Here is a 21,871-nt window from a genome sequence, read left to right as displayed (position 1 = left end):
ATGTTATCAGTAAGACTTTCAGTCAACAGTAGGCTATTAATAGTTAAATCTGGGGGGAGTCAAAAGTTATATGTGAATCTTTCGCTGCACAGGAGTCAACACCCCTCACCCCTGCACTGTTCAAGGGTCAACCGTATTTATAAATCATACATCTGATAAGGGTTTTGTACATAGAATATGTAAAAACCTCTTACAATTCAATAATAAAAAGACAAAATAATCTAACTTTAAAATGGGCAAATGGGGGCACCTGGGTGGCTCAGTCGGTTAAGCACCTGCCTTCGGCTCAGGTCATGATCCCAGGGTCTTGAGATCAAGCCCTGCATCAGGCTCCTTGCTCAGCTGGGAGTCTGCTTCTCCCTCTCCCTCTGCTCCTTACCCACCCCCGCTCATGCCTCTTTCAAGTAAATAAACAAATAAAATAAAAATAAAAATAAATAAAATGGGCAAATGATCTGAATATCGCACAAACAGCCAATAAGCACATTAGTCATCAGGAAAAGAAAACTCAAAACCACAATGAGGTGCCACTTCATATCCCAGAATGATTCTAATCAAAAGGACAGATAATAATAATGATATTTACAAGGATTTAGAGAAATTGGAACCCCCGTATACTGCTAATGGAAATGTAAAATGGTGTGGCCATTTTGGAAAATAATATGGCAGTCCCACAACAGGTTAAACACAGACTTACTATATCACCCAGTAATTCCACTCCAAGGTATAAACCCAAGAGAGATAAAAAACATAGGTCTACACAAAAACTTGAACATAAATGTTCACAGCACAATTATTCACAATAGCTAAAAAAGTAGAAAGCCCCCATAAGGCACCTGGCTGGCTCAGCATGCGACTCTTGAACTCATAGTTTTAAGTTCCAGCCTCACATTGGGTGCAGAGATTACTTAAAAATAAAATCTTAAAAAAAAAAAAAAGTGGAAACAACCCAAATGTCCGTCAACAGATAAATGAATAAACAAAATGTGGTATATCCATACAACATAAAAAGGAACAGCATACTAATACAAGCAACAAGGTCTACTTAAAAACAGTATGTTAAGTGAGTCACAAAACACCACATACACCATCATTCCATTTATATGAAATGTCCAGAATAGGCAAATCTATAGAGACTGAAACATCAATGGTTGCCAAAGGCTTGGGAGGGTGGGGGAGTTTGTGAAAGAATTAGGAGATGAGGGCTAAAAAGTATGAGGTTCTCTTTTGGGAGTGATGAAAATGTTCTAAATTTGACTGTGGTAATGGTTGGTTACATGTATCTGTGAATATCTAAAAAACCACTGAATTCTACACTTATGTGACTCTTGATCTTATGGTGGTGAGCTGAAGCCCCATGTTGAATGCAGAGCCCCATGTTGGATCACTCAAATAAAATAAAATCTTGGGGCACTTGGGTGGCTCAGCTGGTTAAGCATCCAACTCTTGCTTTCAGCTCAGGGTCGTGAGATATATGCTGGGCATGGAACCTGCTTAAGGTTCTCCCTCTCCCTCTTGCTGTCGCCCTTGTTCACACATGTTCTCCCTCTACAAAAAAGAAAAAATTTTAAAAACTAAAAAAATTTTAAAAATAAAATCCTTAAAAAATAAATAAAAAATAAAAACCATTGAATTATATACTTGAAATGGGTGAACTCTATTCTATGTGAATCATATCTCAATAAAACTACTGAGCGAGAGAGAGAGATAGAACCACACACATGAAACTAACATCTTCCTTTCTATGAGATCATCCTTAATACTAGTTTCAAGGTATTTTCTTTCTTATTAGCAGAAGACAGATATTTTATTTCTTTTATATGTTAAGTACAATTTAAAAAAAAACAACAAGACCTGCTGAAAGCAGCATGCTTTGTTGTCAGATGCACACACAAATGTCTGCAAGAAAAGGCTAGAGGGCACCACTGGAACCTGAAGAAAAAATTAAACTCTCAACAATTAAGTATCGGCAGTTTTCGTTTTGCACAGTGGTGCAAGATAGAAAAATGATGGTGCAGGCTGAAACCTTGTGAAATGTTAATAATCAATAAGGAAAATTATGGGGCGCCTGGGTGGCACAGCGGTTGGGCGCCTGCCTTCGGCTCAGGGCGTGATCCCGGCGTTCCGGGATCGAGCCCCACATCAGGCTCCTCCGCTATGAGCCTGCTTCTTCCTCTCCCACTCCCCTGCTTGTGTTCCCTCTCTCGCTGGCTGTCTCTATCTCTGTCAAATAAATAAATAAAATCTTAAAAAAAAAAAAATAAGGAAAATTATAACTGTTCTATAATCTTTAAAAATGTTGTCAGAATATTAAAAATTCTGTTGTATAAGAAAATGAAAAAATAGGAAAATTATTTAGTACACTGTAAAACATCAGATACAAAGAAAATTAGAATGTATAATCCCTTTGAAAAAACTTAACAAGAGTAGTTTGAAGACAAACCATCAAGAGTAGTTTGAACACAGGGGTGCCTGGGTGGCTCAGTCGTTAAGCGTCTGCCTTCGGCTCAGGGCGTGATCCCGACGTTCCAGGATTGAGCCCCGCATCAGGCTTCTCTACTGGGAGCCTGCTTCTTCCTCTCCCACTCCCCCTGCTTGTGTTCCCTCTCTCGCTGGCTGTCTCTGTCTAATAAATAAATAAATAAACCTTAAAAAAAAAAAAAAGAGTAGTTTGAACACAAACCCTAGGAAACAAACTGAGGGTTGCTGGAGGGGAGTAGGGTAAGAGGATGGGGTAACTGGATGATGGACATTAAGGAGGGCACCTGATGTAATGAGCACTGGGCATTATATGCAACTGATGAATCACTGAACTCTACCTCTGAAACTAGTAATACACTATATGTTAATTAATTGAATTTAAATAAAAAAATTTTTAAAGCAGTAGTTTGAATAGTGCTAGCCGCCTTCTTCTCATTATATAACTAAGATATGGAATGGGCGTCTTTTCTACACGTTGGCAAATTGTCCTACTCCTAAAGTTTAGATCCCGCTTCCAGTATTTTATTCTTGGCGCTTTTAATACCACAAAGTATCTTCAGAGTTCTTTTAATGTGAAATGCCAGCATCACTTCCTCTGGGACATCTTCATCTTTTTCACCAAACTACTTTCTCATTTTCTGATAAGCTCACCTTCACTTCCTCCAGCTGCCTATCCAGAGTCTTTGAATGGCAGCAGTGTCATTCCCACAGTGAGCTATTTTTTCCATAACTCCATTTATGATCAATTTGGACTTCCAGTGTTATTTTTTTGTTCTTTTTTGCACTTTCATCTTTGTTGGCCAGTCCCTCTTTCAACTATCCATTTTTGTAAAATGTTAATGTGGGTTCATCACTGAGATAAGGAGGCAATACCACATACTTGGCTGTCTGTGCATGAGCTGAATAAAAGATATGCAGTGACCAGTCATCAACAGGCTTTGAAAGAGGTGAGGGGCGCCTGGTTGGCTAAGTCAGTAGAGCGTGCAACTCTTGATCTTGGGGTCATGAGTTTGAGCCCCACGCCGGGTATGGAGCCTACTTTTAAAAAAATAAATAAAATATTTTTAAAGAGAAAGAAAGTGGGGCTCCTAGGTGGTTCAGTCTGTTAAGTGCCTGCCTTTGGCTCGGGTCATGATCCGGGGTCCTGGGATTGAGCCCCGAGTGGGGCTCCCTACTTGGTGGGGAGTCTGCTTCTCCCTCTCCCTCTGTCCCACCCCGTCCCCCCATTGTTTTCTCTCTCTCTCATTCAAATAAATAAATATTTTAAAAATTAAATAAATAAAAAAGAAAGTGAGATGATCACTGATAGTGATGCACACCTGTTATTTACATAGTAATTTGTAGATAAAAGAGCTAAAAGTAAATTTTGTAGTTTATTCAATTACAGCTAATACACTGTGTAAAATTTTAAATGTGTAATTAGGGAACGAGTATCATCTAACTAAATCATGGTAAGTGAAATCTGTGCATACCACAACATACAAATCAAGGACTACTGTATATCAAATCTCAGAATCCTGACACTTTAAGAAAGCTCCTGAGGGCAACCTAATGTAGCCACAGAGTATATGTGGACCTCTGATGTAGATGACTGGTGACTACCAAGTGATGCTTCACAGGGTACCTCCTTCACTACTGACCAGCTCCAGTGATTAGAAAATAAACCCCCAAACTGACATTACGGTCAAGAGTGAGCACAGGCTCCAGAATGAGACTCCCTGCCCATCCTGGCTTCTCCTCTGTGGAACTATGTAAACTTGGGAAGTTACGTAATCTCTCCAAGACTCAGTTTCCTTGTCAGTACAATAAAAATTTAAAGCCTGCAATCATGGAGTTGTTACAAAGAGTTAAATCCATAGAAAGTAGTTGTTATTTCTAGCACATAGTAAGTGTTCAGAAAGTGTAACTTGGGGTGCCTGGGTGGCTCAGCCATTAAGCGTCTGCCTTCAGCTCAGGTCGTGATCCCAGGGTCCTGGGATTGAGACCCGCATCGGGCTCCCTGGTTGGCAGGAAACCTGCTTCTCCCACTCCCCTTGCTTGTGTTCCCTCTCTCGCTATATCTCTCTGTCAAATAAATAAATAAAATCTAGAAAGAAAGAAAGAAAGAAAGAAAGAAAGAAAGAGAAAGAAAGAAAGAAGGAAGGAAGTAACTTCATCAACTGCACAGTGCTTGATAATTGTCATCGATCCCCATGTGCCTTGGTTGAAACCCTCTCCCTTGTCCCAACTCTACACCAGCCTCTCAACAGATCTCTCCGACACAGTCTCTCACCCAACTCTCCATAAGGTCACAAGAATTATCGCCCTAAAAATCAAATCTGAACCTTTTCTCCTTGCCAAACAATTCAGCTTAAAGCCACTAGAGAGGGCAAAGCAGTGGCAAGAGTACTCGTTTTCGAGTAGGGAGGGGGACCCATGATGGCCCAGAGCAAATTTTGCTTATCTGTAAAAACAGGATAACTGTGGGGCACCTGGGTGGCTCAGTCAGTTCAGGGGCCAACTCTTGGTTTCCAGTTGGGTTGTGGTCTCGGGGTCCTGGGATGGAACCCGCTTCAGGCTCCACGCTCAGCGGGGAGTCTGCTTGTGGATTCTCTCTCCCTCTTCCCCTACCCTCCTTCTGCACATGCACACACTCGCTCTCCCTCTCTCTAAAATAAATAAATAAATCTTAAAAAAAAAAAAAGGAAATTATTAAAGTCTTACTAAATTCCTCAATTATAAACTCTCCTATCAAGAAGACTCTCAGGAACAAATTACCCTTCTGTTTGTTGAAGAAATACTTTATAAAAGTTTAAAAGCCCAAAATCAAAGTAAAATATTAAAAATTTTGACTATGCAAAAATTTAAAAGTTTTGTTCATTTAAAAAAACAAGTAAAGGGGTGCCTCAGTGGCTCAGTTGGTTAAGCATCTGTTTTCAGCTTGGGTCATGATCCCAGGGGTCCTGTGATTGAGCCCCACGTCGGGTTCTCGGGTTCCCTATTCAGTGGACTTTTCCCTCTCCCTCTGCCTGCCACTCCCCCTGCTTGTGCTCACACTCACTGTCAAATAAATAAAATCTTTTAAAAAGAACTTATTAAAAATAATAAGTCAAAAGATAAACAACAAACAAGAGGAAAATAGTTTTATTAAAAATAATACTCAAAGGGCTAATTTGTATAATATACTAAGAGCTCTCACAAACAAATAACAAATAAGAAAAATAACCTGGGTGCTGGCTGAGCATCTGACTTCAGCTCAGGTCAATCTCAGGGTCCTGGAACCAAGCCCTGTGTCAGGCTGCCCACTGTTTTATTAGTATTGTCTTAACTTATCACAAACTTTTTAAAAACCTTCACATAGGTCAAATTCTATAAAAATTTTTGAAAATTAGAAAACTTCACATTTGTAACTTTTGGCGGGGGCGGGGGGGGGGTGTGCAAAGGGAGAGGGAGGGAAAGAATCTCAAGCAAGCACCAGGCCCAGCACAGAGCAGGACATACAGGGCTCAATCTCACAACCCTGATATCATAACCTGAGCCAAAATCAAGAGTCGAACACTTAACCAACAGAGCCACTCAGAAGCCCCACATTTGTAACTTGTTTCGTCTTTTTTTTTTTTAAGATTTCTTTCTTTATTTTAGTGGGGAAGGGCAGAAGGAGAGGGAGAGAGAGTCTTAAGAAGACTCCCTGCTGAGCACTGAGCCAGACACTGCTTGATCCCATGATCCCATGACCCTGAGATCACCACCTGAGCTGAAACTAAAAATCCAATGCTTAACCGACTGCACCACCCAGGCGCCTCTGTAACTATTTTTAAAAATAGGTTTAGGGGTGCCTGACTGGCTCAGTCAGTAGAGTATATGACTCTTGATCTCAAGGTCATGAGCTCAAGCTGCACATTAGGCATAGAGCTTTCATATATACATATATACATAAATAAATGTGGGTTTAACTGCAAAATTCACTTCAATAAATCACTCTTCCCTACAAGAAAAAAGTTACAGTAGTCACAAATTACACATCTGATTTTTCTCAATAATGTTGTAAAATTTAAAAGAGGTAACTTTTACATTTCCTTTAATCCCTCATATTGCCAAATACAATACAAAAGTTGACAAACACGGAGAAAAGAATGGAGGGATGAGGGGAGGGAAGACAGATCTTGGATCCACAATTAGTCTGATTAAATGGCATCATCTCTGAAAAGCACAAGATTTGAAACACATTCACTCTGCCAGTGAACCATACCACAGTCAGTCTTCAATTTCACTTAAAGGGCTATTAAGACTTTAAAAGTGATTTCCATTAAAACGATTTCTTTGAAATAAACAATAAAATCAGATTCTCGTGCACATTCTTTTATGTGATCATTAATTTTGGTGAAGTAGAGGAATTAAAGGGGAGAGCACAGTCAATACAGTTACGTGGAGTCTAACAATCTAGACATTCATCAATCATGAAAAAACTAAATCACTGTAGTTCAAACTATCACCACACATCTTGTTCATTCAACAAATACATACCAAATGAGACTCTGGGCCAGTATCCACTTCTCTCACTGAATACACAGGATACTATACTGAACTAGACTTAGTCTCTTAGGTGCCTAAGGTTCCCTTTTCTAGCCATCTGTGTAGTCACAATAAATTCAAAGATTTGATACAAATTTAAATCTATCATGTAAGATAATATCCTACTACCAATGTGAGGGCTAAAAATTTGATCTTGCAATTGTTAAACCTAATTCTCTTCTACACCAGAGTTTCTCGATCCCTGTATTACTGACATTCTGAACCAGATAATTCTTTGTGGTAGGGTGTTGTCCTGGGCAGTGTAAGATGCTTAGCAGCGTCCCTGGCCTCTACACGCCAGACGCCAATAGCACTTCCCCCAGTTATGAAAATGAAAAACATCTCCAGACAATGCCAAATGTCCCCTAGGGGGAAGATCACATCTCTACCCCAAGCCCCACTGAGAACTACTACTATAGACCATCAAAATACTTTGACAAACTTTTTAAATTCAGATTCTGCACTTCACATCTGCTAGAATGGATACAGTCAAGAGAGATAATAAGTGTTGCCAAAAATGTAGAGAAACTGGAACCCAAAAAATACTGCTAAAGGGGACTGAAAAATGGTACAGCCGCTTTGGAAAATAATATGGCAGTTCCTCAAAAGATTACACATAGTTATCATATGATCCAGAAATTCTATCCAAGAAAAATGAAAACAAATGTGCACATAAAAACATACACTAGAATGTTTATAACATTATTCACAACAGCCAAAAAGTGGCAACAACCCAAATGTCCATCAACCTACAAACGGATGAACAAAATGTGGTATAGATCTATACAACAGAATAGGATGCATCCATAAAAAGCAATGAAGTACTGATACATCCTACAACACAGATGAAACTTGAAAACACGCTAAGGGAAAGGGGCCAGTCACAGAGACCACATATTGTATGATTTCATTTATATGAAATGTCCAGAATAGGCAAATCTATAGAGACATAAAGTAGATTGGTAATTCCTTAGGGCGAGGGGGAGAGGCATTGCCAAGGGGGCAGGGTTTTGGTGGAGAAGAGATCCTAGTTTAGCTCTTAAATTGTGGTGATGGATGCTTAATCCTGTGAAAATACTAAACCCCACTAAAATGTATGCTTTTTTTTTTTTTTTAACTTTCTAAGATTGATTTGAGAGAGCAAGAGAGAAAGAGTGGGGAGGAAGGGCAGAGGGAGAGGGAGAGAGATACTCTAAGCCAACTCCTCGAAACCTAACACAGGCTCCATCTCATGACCCTGAGATCACAACCTGAGCAGAAACCAAGAGTCAGACACTTAACCAACTGCACCACCCAAGCGCCCAGAAAAAAAAATTTTTTTAAAGTAAACTCTGTCCTCAATGTGGGCTTGAACTCACAACCCCGAGATCAAGAGTCACATGTTCTACCAACTGAGCCAGCCAGGTGCCCCTAAAATATATTTTTTTAATGGGTGAATTAATTGTACAGTATGTGAATTATATTTCAAAAAATCTGTTTTAAAAAACTCAGATTCTGGACTCCCTCTCAGATAAAATGAATCAGAATCAAAGGCAGAAAGCCAAAATTATTTTTTTAAGTTTATTTAAGTAATCTCTATACCCAATGTGGGACTCAAACTCACCACCCTGAGACCAAGATCACATGTTCTTCCAACTGAGCTAGCCAGGTGCCCCTCTTTTTTCTTTAAAGTTTATTTAGAATGCCAAAATTATTTTAAAAGACCCTCCACGTGATCCCAATGAAGGTGGTCTGGGAGGGACACTGAGGGTCCACTGCCAGACAGCGATGGACATCCCTAACCACAAGCTGCAGAGACTGGCAGAGGAAAGAAGGCTTGCTAAGCACTTCTCAACAGTTAACTTTTTTTTTCTTAGTTGATTTATTTATTTTTAAGTAATCTCTATAACCAACATGTGGCTTGAACTCACGACCCCAAGATCAAGAGTCCCATGCTCTTCCTACTGGGCCAGCCAGGCGCCCCTCAACTGTTAACTCTTGTAGAAGAATACGAAAACTAGTAACTTGTTATTTCCCCCCCTTTTTCTAAGTTTAATCCCCCCCCAGTATAGCTGACATACAATGCTACATTAGCTTCAGGTGTACAACTTAATGATTTGACACGTTTATACATTCTGCTATGTTCACCACAATAAATTTTTTTATAGCATTACTTACCATTTTGCAAAGAAAATAGTAAATGTAGTTATAATTAAGCTTTTAAAATATAATCGATAACATAATTCATGTTTAATTACTCATTCCATGTTAAGTTGAAAGGATAGCTACCTAAACAAATGACGTATGTACATTCACGTTTCAAGAAATACAAACTAAGGGGCGCCTGGGTGGCACAGAGGTTGGGCGTCTGCCTTTGGCTCAGGGCGTGATCCCGGCGTTGTGGGATTGAGCCCCGCATCAGGCTCCTCCGCTATGAGCCTGCCTCTTCCTCTCCCACTCCCCCTGCTTGTGTTCCCTCTCTCGCTGGCTGTCTCTCTCTGTCAAATAAATAAAATCTTTAAAAAAAAAAAAAAGAAAGAAAAGAAATACAAACTAAAAATAACTCCAAATATTATACACAGTACTTCTGGATCTATGTTCATTTGTTGCTGTTGTTGTTGTTGTTTAAGATTTTATTTATTCATTTGAGAGAGACAGTATAAGCAGGGGGAGGGGCAGAGAGAGAGGGAGAAGCAGACTGCCCGCTGAGCAGGGAGCTCAAAGCAGGGCCCAATCCCAGGACCCTGGGATCATGACCTGAGCCGAAGGCAGACGCTTAACTATCTGAGCCACCCAGGTGCCCCTGATCTATGTTCATCTGTAAAGTGATTTTACAACTATTGGTTTTGATTTGACTTACGTTGAAGGTATTGACATCATGCTAGGGAAAAAAATATACAAAGTGAGAAAAAAAATGAAATGGGGTAATAATTTTTTAGTAAACCTGTTACATGAATCTGGATAGCTAATACTAAAAATCCCAATCTATGAAATCTAAACTCCCCAATAAATCTGAACATGTGGAAATATACTGCACAGCAATTAGAATAAGCTGTACTATGGGAAAAGATTTAAGTCATCTTGGCCTATGTTTTGCAGTTCCAGCAAAAAACTAATGGTAGGGTTCACTGAAACAAACACTGCTAGTATCTCCTATTTCCTCCAAGAACAAACAAGAAAGCCATTATTATCTCTGATTTTCTCCTACAAAGTATAATGACCCTTCATGATATTATGGAAACTATGAACAAGAATTTTCATGAAAATAGCATTTATAAAGACATGTGGATACTTTTTAGACTTTAAAATCTAAACACCTACCCAAACGCCCAGAATTTCTGAAACTAATGGCTAAATCTGATCTACTTCAGATTTCTTTAGTAAAAAAGCAATGCCTCAACACTGAGATTCACATGAAACAGTACACCTTTATTTGTACAGGAACTCTCAAGCACTTACCCTAGGAAATAATAGACACCAATTATCTCCTGAACATACACATTACAACTTAACTGATACCACAAAAAATGGTATTATACTAAGTATTTGTTAACAAGAAATGATGCTTATGATATAGTTAAGTAGAATTTTTTTTGAAATTTTCTTAAATAGTATAAACAGTTCTTCTTTTAGTAAGAAAAATATGTATGTATACATATCCACAGAAAATAGCTAGAAAAAATATTTATCAAAGTGTTATTCTCTTCTGTACTTTTTGTGTTTTCTACATTACATGTTAACTCAGAAAAATAAATGTCATTTTAAAAACAAATGTAGGGGTGCCTGGCAGGCTCAGTCGGTGGAGGGTGCAACTCTTGATCTCAGGATTGTGACTCTGAGCCCTACACTGGGCACAGATATTATTTAAAAATAAAATCTTAAAAAAAAAAACAAAAAACGCTACATAAAAACTCTCTGCTTTTGGGAAGATAAAAAAGATCTCCTTTTCCCTATTCCTCCCACTAGGTACACCTAACATTATATATAAAACAAACAAAGATTCTGAAAGGTGGAGAGGAGAAAGCAAAACAGCTAGGGATCTCAGGAACCGAGGAATAATACAGTGACAAGTTTTCTTTTTGGGTTTTCTTTTTGCCTCACGTATCTCAGAATTGGAACTGACGAAGCTGGCAACCCAGAAACAGAGTGCAGGCAAGAAAAACCCCAATACAATCCTGCTCTCTCTAACCAAAGAACCACTAAAGGGCCAGCCTAGCCAGACAAAACTTTTAGACAATAGCCATTCTACTGCAGCCAAACATCACAGAAAACACTGTTGCTCAACACCAGGCATCCACCGTCTCCACGCTGGAAGGAGGCACTTAACATCCCCTTCAGAGCGGAGGCAGAGATGGCCAAGGAGGGGAGCCAGGACTTTAATCCCTGCAGACCTATAAAATAAGGTAACTGCACTGTCGGTGAAGAGCCTGGATTTCCACCATATTGTGTCAATATAAATGGCATCTCTTTAAAAACTAAACATACAGCTGCCATATGACCCAGCAACTGCACTTCTAGGCCAAGTGCCAAACTTTTCCAGAATGGCTGTACCATTTCCCATTAACTGTTTCAATGTCAATACCCTGGTTGTAATATTGTTTTGCAAACTACCACAAGGGGGGAGCTGGGTTGGGTAAAGGGTATAAAGGATCTCTCTGTATTGTTTTCTTACAACTGCATGTGAACCTGTAATTATCTCTTAGAGTAAAAAAAATAGAATTAAAAAAAAACAGAATTCAGGGGCGCCTGGCTGGCTCAGTCAGTACAGCATGTGACTCCTGATCTCAAGGTTGTGACTTCAAGCTCCACACTGGGTGTAGAGATTACTTAAAAGTAAAATCTTAAAAAGAAAAAACAGAATGGAAAATTTATATAAAAAACTGATCAATATATTAAATATTTGAACTTAAGGCAGGACTATAAGTTACTTATCCTTATATCCTTGGTACCTAAGCCAAAACCTAGGACATATTAGAGAGTCACCAAATACTTAACGAATTAGATTGAATAATATAATCAGCACTTCAAAAATATAAGATGCTTAAAAACCTAGCAGTTCCAGGGTGCCTGGGGGGCACAGTCTGTTAAGTGTTGGACTCTTGGTTTTGGCTCAGGTCGTGATCTCAGGGTCGTGAGATCGAGCCCTGTACTGGGCTCCACGCTCAGCGCAACATCTGCTTAGGACTCTCTCTCCCTTTCCACCCCCACCCCCAGCTTTCTCTCTCTCTCTCTCTCACAAATAAATAAATCTTAAAAAACAAAACAAAACAAAACTAGCAGTTCCATTTCATTGGCTTTAAACCAAGCAACATCTTAAAACTCAAGAGCAAAAAAGTTGCCTTCAAGAAAATAAGGTATCCTGGAGTTTTTCCACAAAGAGAACAGTGACTCATTCTTAGACTATAGTGAGCTAGAAAGATATTACCTCATCATTTCAGCTAGTTTATTGCTGGCTTGTTAAAAAGAAAGCAAGCAAGCTTGTAGGGCTTACAAGTGCTATGTATATAAAGTGAAAATTTGCATAAAACAGATTCTTCAGAAACGAAGAAGCACACATAAATACTATGTATACCCACCAACTTCCAAATGTCTTTTAGATCAAAAATCTTACTCTACTTGCCTAACTTTGATCAGTATAGCTGATTTTAACAGAATCTGGCTGAATGGGATGATGTGTCTTCAACAGACTTTCCTAAAGATTAGCTGTCACCAGGTGCCTGGGTGGCTGCCTTCGGCTCTGGTCATGATCCCAAGGTCCTGGGATCGAGCCCCAAGTCAGGCTCTCTGCTCTGTGGGGAATCTACTTCTCCCTCTCCCTGCCACGCTGCCTGCTTGTGCTGTCAAATAAATAAATAAAATCTTTAAAAAAAATTTTTTAAATGATTAACTGTCACAACTGGTTACCATCTCCACCATACAATCCCTTTTATCTGACAAAACTGTCACTCAATAACAAGACAGTCTCTTATTTTACCAGACAGACCTACATAATTCATTAATTAAAGAAAAAAACGGGCGCCTGCTGGCTCAGTCAGAGCATACAACTCCTGATCGCAGGGTTGTGGGCTCAATTCCCACACTGGGTGTAGAGATTACTTAAAAAAATAAAATCTTTAGGGGTGCCTGGGTGGCTCAGCTGGTTGAGCATCTAGCTCTTGACTTTGGCTCAGGTCATGATCTCAGGGTCCTGAGACTGAGCCCCACGTCAGGCTCCTGCTCAGCAGGGAGTCTGCTCGAGATTCTCTCCCTCTGCCCCTCACCCTGCTCTCTCTAATAAATAAACAAATCTTTAAAATAAAATAAAAAAATCTTTAAAAAAAGAAAAAAGAAAAAGAAAAAAACGTATACAGGGACCTGTGTTCACTTTGTTTAAAACCAACAAAACAGGGGCGCCTGGGTGATGCAGTCATTAAGCGTCTGCCTTCGGCTCAGGGCGTGATCCCGGTGCTCTGGGATTGAGCCCCACATTAGGCTCCTCCGCTGGGAGCCTGCTTCTTCCTCTCCCACTCCCCATGCTTCTGTTCCCTCTCTCTGTCAAATAAATAAATAAAATCTTAAAAAAAAAAAAAAAAAAACCAGCCGTCTTTTCTGACTTAAGTTCCCCTGCATGGAACCTGATCTGAAAATCTAGGTGCTGTATTACTTTAAGCAGCCTTCATGATTAGTAATGGAAGTGAAAGTTGACTTAACAGCCAATCAACAGACTTCATGATTGAATAATAAAAGTAAAACTACAGAGCTATGAGCCAAAACTATATGAACTAACTTGATAATGATAAAAACCCCACAAGATATCAACATTAGTATGACAGCAAGCCATGCTTATTTTGATCCTTTATGGTCCATAAAGTCTATGGACATATGAAATGTTAATTACTCCACAATCAAACTATACTTCTCTTAAATCTGGCCTTTAAAATCCCAATCACAGGGGCACCTCGGTGGCTCAGTCGTTAAGCGTCTGCTTTCGGCACAGGTCATGATCCTAGGGTCCTGGGATCGAGCCCCACATCAGGTTTCCTGCTCAGCGGGAAACCTGCTTCTCCCTCTCCCACTCCCCCTTCTTGTGTTCCCTCTCTTGCTGTGTCTCTCTCTGTCAAATAAATAAAATCTTTAAAAAATAAGTAAATAAAAAATAAAATAAAACAAAATCCCAATCATAAAGGGACACCCAGCTGGCTCAGCTGGAGGAGCATGCAACTCTTGATCTCAGGGTTGTAAGTTCAATCAAGCCCCACGCCAGGTGTAGAGGTTACTTAAAAATAAAAATCTTTAAAAAAAATCTCAATCATATAGCTTTTAATATACATAGGTTCAGGAATTGTCAGTCTGCAGCCAAACTCTGCAAGCAATAAATAGTTCCATCACCAAAAGGTACCTGGATCAGTCACTCATACATTTACTAATACTTCCTTTGGACCACTGTATAACAGAAGGCAACGTATTATGCTGACCTTTCTTGCCTATAAAAAGTCTTATCATTTGTGCTCATGAATGATAAAACTGCTATGGAATTAAACCTGGAGAACCAACAAAACTATGGAAGATTAAAAGAATAATGGATCATAAGAAAAACGGACTATAGAACTAAATATAAAACACAAAATTAATAATACTCCTAAAAGATAACTTAGGAGAAAGGTAAGTGACCTTGACTTTGATGATGACTTCTTAAGGAAGAACACTAAAAACATGATACATGAAAAAAAAATTTGTAAGTATTAAAATTAAAGCTTCTGATTTGCAAAATACACGTGTAAGAGAATGAAAAGACAAGCCACAGACTGGGAAAAAATATTTGCAAAACACATATCTGATAAAGGACCAGTACCCACAATGTACAAAGAACTCTTAAAAGTCAACAGTAAGAAAAGGAGACCGGGGACACCTGGGTGGCTCAGTCAGTTAAACATCTGCCTTCAGCTCAGGTCATGATCCCAGGGTCCTGGGATCAAGCCTTGCATCAGACTCCCTCTCAATCTCTCTCTCTGCCCCATCCCCCTGCTCATGCTCTGTATCTGTCTCTTTCTCTCTCAAATAAATAAATAACATCTTAAAAAATAAAAAGGAGACAGGCAAAAGACGTGAACAAAAACACCTCGCCGAAGAAGATATATAGTGGCAAATAAGAGTAGGAAAAGATGCTCCACATCACAGGTCACTAGGGACCTGCAAATTAAAATGAGATCCACTACTCAACTATCAGAACGGCCAAAATCCAGAACACTGACAGCACCAAATGCAGACGAGGATGTGACACACCAGGAACTCCCCATTCAGTGCTGGTGCGAATGCTTAATGGCAAAGCCACTTTGGAAGACAGTCTGGCAGCTTCTTACAAAACTAAACATACTATCATCATCCAATCCAGCAATTGTGCTCTTCGTTATTTACCCAAATGAGTTGAAAACTAACACACTCTGAACCTTCAGAATCTCCATTATAAGAAGATCCTGTGATTTATACGTACACTAAAATCTGAGAAGCCCTAATTTAGAGCTTCAGTTCGAGGGCCACACAGGGCAAGGAGGACAGAAATCAGGGCCCTCCCAAGGTTGTCTTTCTTATAAGGAGGCACCCCACTATACCTCTCAAGGTGAACCAGATCTAAACCAAAGCCCAAATTTACCACAACCACAAGAGATGATACAAAAGCCTGCCATCGTGGCAAAAGAACCAAAAATTCCTGAGAAATTATGGCCATGGAATACCCCTCATGTGCACTGGTACCCAAGGTTCTCCTAATCTGGATAAACTAAGGACCCTCAAATTGTAAACGTAGTTTGGGATAACCAACAACTAGTAATGCTACAGAATACTTGACAGAAATGAACGCCAAGGCTAACTGCTCAATAGCAACAATGTAAGCCAGAAGATAATAGAATGATAAATTCAATATGCTGAAAGAAAAGAAAAGGTACAATTCTATACCCAGAAAAAGTGTTTTTCAAGAATAAGAACAAAATACACATATACATACTCAGAAGCTTTTTCTAGGCACAGGGTCTTTGCTGTTAGATTTTTTTTTTTTTTTTTTTTTAAGTAATCTCTACACCCAACGTGGGGATTCCAGATTCTGTTAAAAGAGACTGAAAGGGGTGCCTGGGTAGCTCAGTCGGTTAAGCATCTGCCTTTGGCTTGGGTCTTGCTCTCAGGGTCCTGGGACAGAGCCCTGCATCAGGCTCCCTGCTCAAAGGGGAGTGTTCTTGTCCCTCTCCCCCTCACCCCTGCTTGTGCTTCTCTCCCTCGCTCGCTCTTCTCTCTCTCAAATAAATAAATAAAATCTTTTAAAAGAAAAAAAAAAAAAAGGAGGGATGTCTGGGTGGCTCAGTCGGTTAAGCATCTGCCTTCAGCTCAGGTCATGATCCCAGGGTCCTGGGATCACGTCCCGCATGGGGCTCCTTGCTCACCGGGAGCCTGCTTCTCCCTCTCACTGCATTCTTTCTCTCCCTCTGTCAAATAAATAAAATCTTAAAAAAAAAAGGAGACTGAAGAGACCTATCAACCAAATGAAAACCTTGTCTGTATCCTACTCAAAATGACCAGCTATAAAAAACATCTATGTTTGAATATCAACTGGCTATTTTTATCATATTCAGAGGCTCTCCAGTGATTATGATTATACTTAAAACACAAGTACTATCTTTTAAGACACATCGCACAGTATTTACAGATGACATGGTGTCTTGGATCTGCTTCAAAATAATCCAGTATAGAAGGGCTAGGGAGTAAGTGGGGATACAGATCAATCAAAACTGGTTATGGGTTGATAATTATTAAAGACAAGTATTCTTGGGGTGCCTGGGTGGCTCAGTCAGTTACGCATCTGACTTGATTTAGGCTCAGGTTTCATGATCTCAGGGCTGTGAGGTCAAGCCCTGCATCGGGCTCCACAGTGCATGTAGAGCCTGCTTAAGATTCTCTCTCTCCCTCTGCCCCCCTCCCCACCCTGCTCACGCGCATGCTCAAAGTTCAGTACTTGGGGTTCATCTCATTATACCAATCTCAACTTCTGTGATGGATCTGAAATTTTTCATTTTAATGAAGTTTCCTACAAAAAAGAATGAGGTATACAAAAATTACTATTTTGAAATCAAACTCACAATTGATAGGGCAATGCAACTGTGGGAAGTTTGAGAAATATGGACTTCAAGTAATGACCTAAAAGGTTTCCCTTTAAATATGCAAAGTTATAGAAGGATACTACCAGATCACATCTTAGAGGTGAATTAAACAGGACAGACTTAATAATACAGGTATATCTCATGCCGCTATATTTCACTACTAGTGCTGAGAAATGGCTTACAGAAGGAGCAATTACATACTCTTGGTTTCCTCAACCACATAACAAAGCAGCTTGTTGCTACTTTCAGAAATTTCTAATTTGGCCTAGCCAACATTGTTATCTTGATTGCTGATGGCACTAAATTTTTAATAACAAATATAGAAATATTCAGAGACCCCAGAATTTACTTATATTATTCACCACTACCTTTGTTATAGCCAATCTGAGAATCCATTCTTCAAGAAATCATCTTAATAATACCAATTTGCTACTCTTCCCCTTTCTGAAGAACAGGATGCTTTTTAAAAGCATTTCTTCATGTCTACTAATGAAAGAACAGTAACAAAAGAACAGGACAGATCCTGCCCTTTGACAGCCAATGTTTTGTCTCCCTTGTCTCTCTGTGATTTAGTGATAAGAAGGGAAATGAAAATGAGTGAACTTAAGTTTACCCAAGAAATAATGTGAACACAAAATTAACAACCACCATAGCCAATTACATTATCTTAAGTATCCCTACGTTCATCAAAGAACTGTTCTTGAATAACGACAGAACACGGTTCCCTAGAGAATACATAAAATCAAATCAAGGTTCCTATTCCAACACAGAGAAGTTTATAATACAAACTATTCTGAGTTCCAGTAACAAAGGGTAACTAGAGGCAAGTGTACACAGAAGGAGACATAGAAGTAAGATGATTTCACTTTTTTGGACCTCAGAAAACATTTTATAAATAGGTAAAACTGTCTTAACAATACCCCACTTTCCTTCTGTGCCATTTTCTGAACATTGTGCTACAACGAGTTTCACTACAATGGCATTTTTGTATCAGTGTTAACTGAATATACATTTGGTAATAGAGAAAAAAATTAAATACAAGACACAGTGTCTGAATTCAAGAGACTCTTCAAGAGGATCTCAATACAGTGGAAAGGCATATATAAGTAAAAACAATGCAGAAATCCAAAGGAAGGGGAGCCTGGCTGGCTCAGTTGATTGAGCATCCAACTCTTGATTTTGGCTCAGGTTATGATCTCAGGATTGTGAGATCAAGTCCCACGTTGGGCTCCATGTTCACCAGGGAGTCTGCTTGAGATTCTCTCTCCCTCTCCCTTAGCCCCCCCTCATGCTCTCGTTCCTTCTAAAAATAAATAAAATTTTTAAAAAAGAAATCCAAAGGAATTCACACATATATAAAACTATTAGAGGTAATAAACAAGTTCAGCAAGGTTGCAGAACACCAGATCAATATACAAAAAAATCAGTAATATTTCTATGCACTAGCAATTAGCAATCAGAAAATGAAAGAAAACAATTCCATTTACAACAACATCAAAAAGAAAAAAGTGCTTAGCAACAAATTTAATCGAAGAAGTGTGAGCCTCGTCCATTGAAAATTACAAAACATTATTGAAAAGAATTAAAGAAGACATAAATAAATGTAGACATTCCATGTTCATGGACTGGAAGACTTAACATTGTTAAGATGGCAATATGCTCCAAGTTCATCTACAAATACACAGTCCCTGTCAAAATTCCAACGGCCTTTTATGCAGAAACTGACAAGCTGATCCTAAAGTTTACATGGAAATGCATGGGATCCAGCATAGACAAAACAATCTTGAAAAGAACAAAGCTGGAGAACTCACAGTTCTTGATTTCAAAACATACTACAATGTCTACAGTAATCAAGACAGTGTGGTACTGGCACAAGGACAAACATGTAAATCAAAGGAACAGAATTGAGAATCCAGAAATAAACCCCTACATCGAAGGTCAACAGACTTTCAAAATCAGTGCCAGGGCACCTGGGTGGCTCAGTCAGTTAAGTGTCCAGCTCTTAATTTCAGCTCAGGTCAGATCTCAGGGTCATGGGATCCAGCCCCATGTGGGGCTCCACACACAGCAGGAAGTCTGCTTCTCTCTCTCTCCCTCTCTTTTGCCCCTCCCCCCCGCTTGTGCATGCTCTCTAAAATAAATAAATCTTAAAAAGAAAAGAAAAAAAAATGAATGCCAAGAAAATTCAACGGAAAAAGACAAGTCTTTTCAAAAAACGGTACAAGAACCAGATATCAACATGCAAAAAAATAAAGAACTTGGACCCCTAACTTACACCATATATAAAAAAATAACTCAAAATGCACCCAAAGCCTAAATGTAACAGCTGCAACTATCAAACTCGTAAAAGAAAAACAGGCAGAAATCTCTGTGCTCTTGCAGTAGGCAAGAGATCTTTAGATGTGAGACCTATAGCTCAAGCAACCATGGAAAAAACAGATAAAGTGGACTTCATCAAAATTAGAAAGTTTTATGCTTCAAGGGATTCTGTAAGAAAATGAAAAAAGAAAGCCCACAAAACAGAAAATATTTGCAAATCACGTATTTGATAAGGAATTTGTAAAATATAAAGAACTCTTAAAATTCAAAAATAAAAACAAGAGCCTAATTCAAAATGAGCAAAGGACCTTAATACACATTTCTCCAAAGATCAACAGGGGTGCCTGGATGGCTCAGTCGGTTAAGCATCTGCCTTCAGCTCAAGTCATGGTCCCAGGGTCCTGGGATCGAGCCCCTACCCCCGCATCATCGGGCTCCCCGCTCAGTGGGGAGCCTGCTTCCTCCTCTCTCTCTCTGCCCCTCGCCCTGCCTTCTGCTCTGTCTCTCTCTCTTACTCTCTATCGCACATAAATAAATAAAATCTTTTTTAAAAAGATCTGCAAATAGCCAAAAGGTACGTAAGTCATCAGGAAAATTAAAATCACAATGACCTATCACCTCACACCCACTAGATGGAACTGAAGACATATAACAGATTGGTGGATGCCAGAGGCAGAGAGGCGGTGTGTGGGAAATCAGGTGAAAGGGTTCAAAAGGTTAAAATAATAATAAATAATAGAGGAAGGAATGAGAGACAAATGAACAGAACTGACCAGTGAGCAATAAGTGATTAACAATCTGGAGGATTTGCTTCAAGCCTACGTGGTAAATGATAACTGAGAAATGTTTTGAACAACTTTAAGCTATTAAAATTCAAACCCACCCAGTACCAAGTCAAGGATATGACTGTCATAGGCATTGTAAGACAAGTTTTTCATCCAAAGATAGATTAAATCTGGAGAGGTTAAACTATCTCAGAGTAAAGACACATTAATGGATATGGTATATAATAAAAACAAATTTTAAAAAACATTTTTGAAGACATACAAATAGTAAGTGTTTGTGAGGATGTGGAAAAACTGGAACCCTCATATACTGCTAATGGGAACACAAAATGGTGTGACCACTATGGAAAGCAGTCTGGCAGTTCCTCAAAAGGTTAAACATAGAGTTACGATATGACCCAGTAATTCCATCCACTCCTAGGTATATACCAGGAGAAATAAAAACGTATGTCCACACAAAAACTTGTACACAAATGTTCACAGCAGCACTGGGGTGCCTGAGTGGCTTAGTAGTTAAGCATCTGACTCTTGATTTTGGCTCAGGTCATGATCTCAGGGTCATGAGACTGAGCTCTGCACTGGGCGTGGTGCCTGCTTGGGATGCTCTCTCTCCCTCCCCCTCTGCCCCTCCCCCCACTGCTCTCTCCTCTCTCTTCTCTCTCCCTCTCTCTAAAAAAGGAAAATGTTCACAGCAGCATTATTCATAACAGCTAAAAAGTGGAAACAACCCACCTATGAAAGAATAAACAAAACATGGTATACCTATACAACAGAGTATTATTCAGCCATAAAAATGAATGAAGTACTTGGGCACCTGGGTGGCTCAGTCAGTTAAGCCTTGACTCCTTGGTTTTGGCTCAGGTCATAATCTCAGGGGCATGAGGTCAAGCCCCACATCAGTCTCCATGCTCAGTGGAGTCTGCTTGAGTTTCTCTCTCTCCCTCTCCCTCTGCTCCTCCCCCTCCCACGCACTCATGTCCATGCTCTCTCTAACAAATCTTTAAAAAAAAAAAAAAAGGAATGAAATACTGATACATACTACTACATAGACAAACTTTGAAAACATGCTAATGAAAAAAGCCAGAGACAAAAAGCTATATATGATTGCATTTACAGGATATGCCCAGAATGAGCAAATCCATCAAGAGAAATTAGATTCCCAGAAATTAGACTCCCAGAAATTGGGGAGAGGGATAGGAGTGACTCCTAATGGGTTTGGGATTTCTTTCGGGGATGATGCAAATGTTCTGGAATTATATAGTGGTGCTGATGACACAACACTGTGAAAATACCAAAACTCAAAATTACTTGTATACTCTAAAATGGTAAATTTTACTGTATGTGAATTATACCTTAATTTTTTTTAAATATGGAATAACACATGCCCAAAGATATACACTGGTGAAAACACCAAAGAGGAATACATGACCAGACTAAGAAAATGACCAGAAAGGCTTTCTAAAGCTGATACCTGAGCTGATACCAAGGGAAAAACGTCTAAGTCTGTCTTATCCCCCATCCTCTCCCTTTCCCCACTCCTCAAACGCAGAAACCACTTACCTGTCGGAAGGAAGAAAGGATGGAGGAAAGGAAAGGAAAGGAAAGGAAAGGAAAGGAAAGGAAAGGAAAGGA

General features: G+C 39.4%; 1 protein-coding gene across 4 annotated transcripts in view; it reads right to left on the bottom strand.

The window, feature by feature from the left end:
* Positions 1-21,871, bottom strand: part of MAP4 (microtubule associated protein 4) — a 183,233-nt gene that overhangs the window by 152,437 nt on the left and 8,925 nt on the right. The gene's annotated exons all lie outside the window — the stretch shown is intronic.

The sequence above is a fragment of the Ursus maritimus genome, unplaced genomic scaffold (genome assembly GCF_017311325.1).
Source record: "Ursus maritimus isolate PB19 unplaced genomic scaffold, ASM1731132v1 scaffold_14, whole genome shotgun sequence".
In the NCBI taxonomy this organism is placed as follows: domain Eukaryota; kingdom Metazoa; phylum Chordata; class Mammalia; order Carnivora; family Ursidae; genus Ursus; species Ursus maritimus.
Note: the sequence above shows the minus strand (reverse complement) of the source record. Positions and strands in the feature narration are given on the sequence as shown.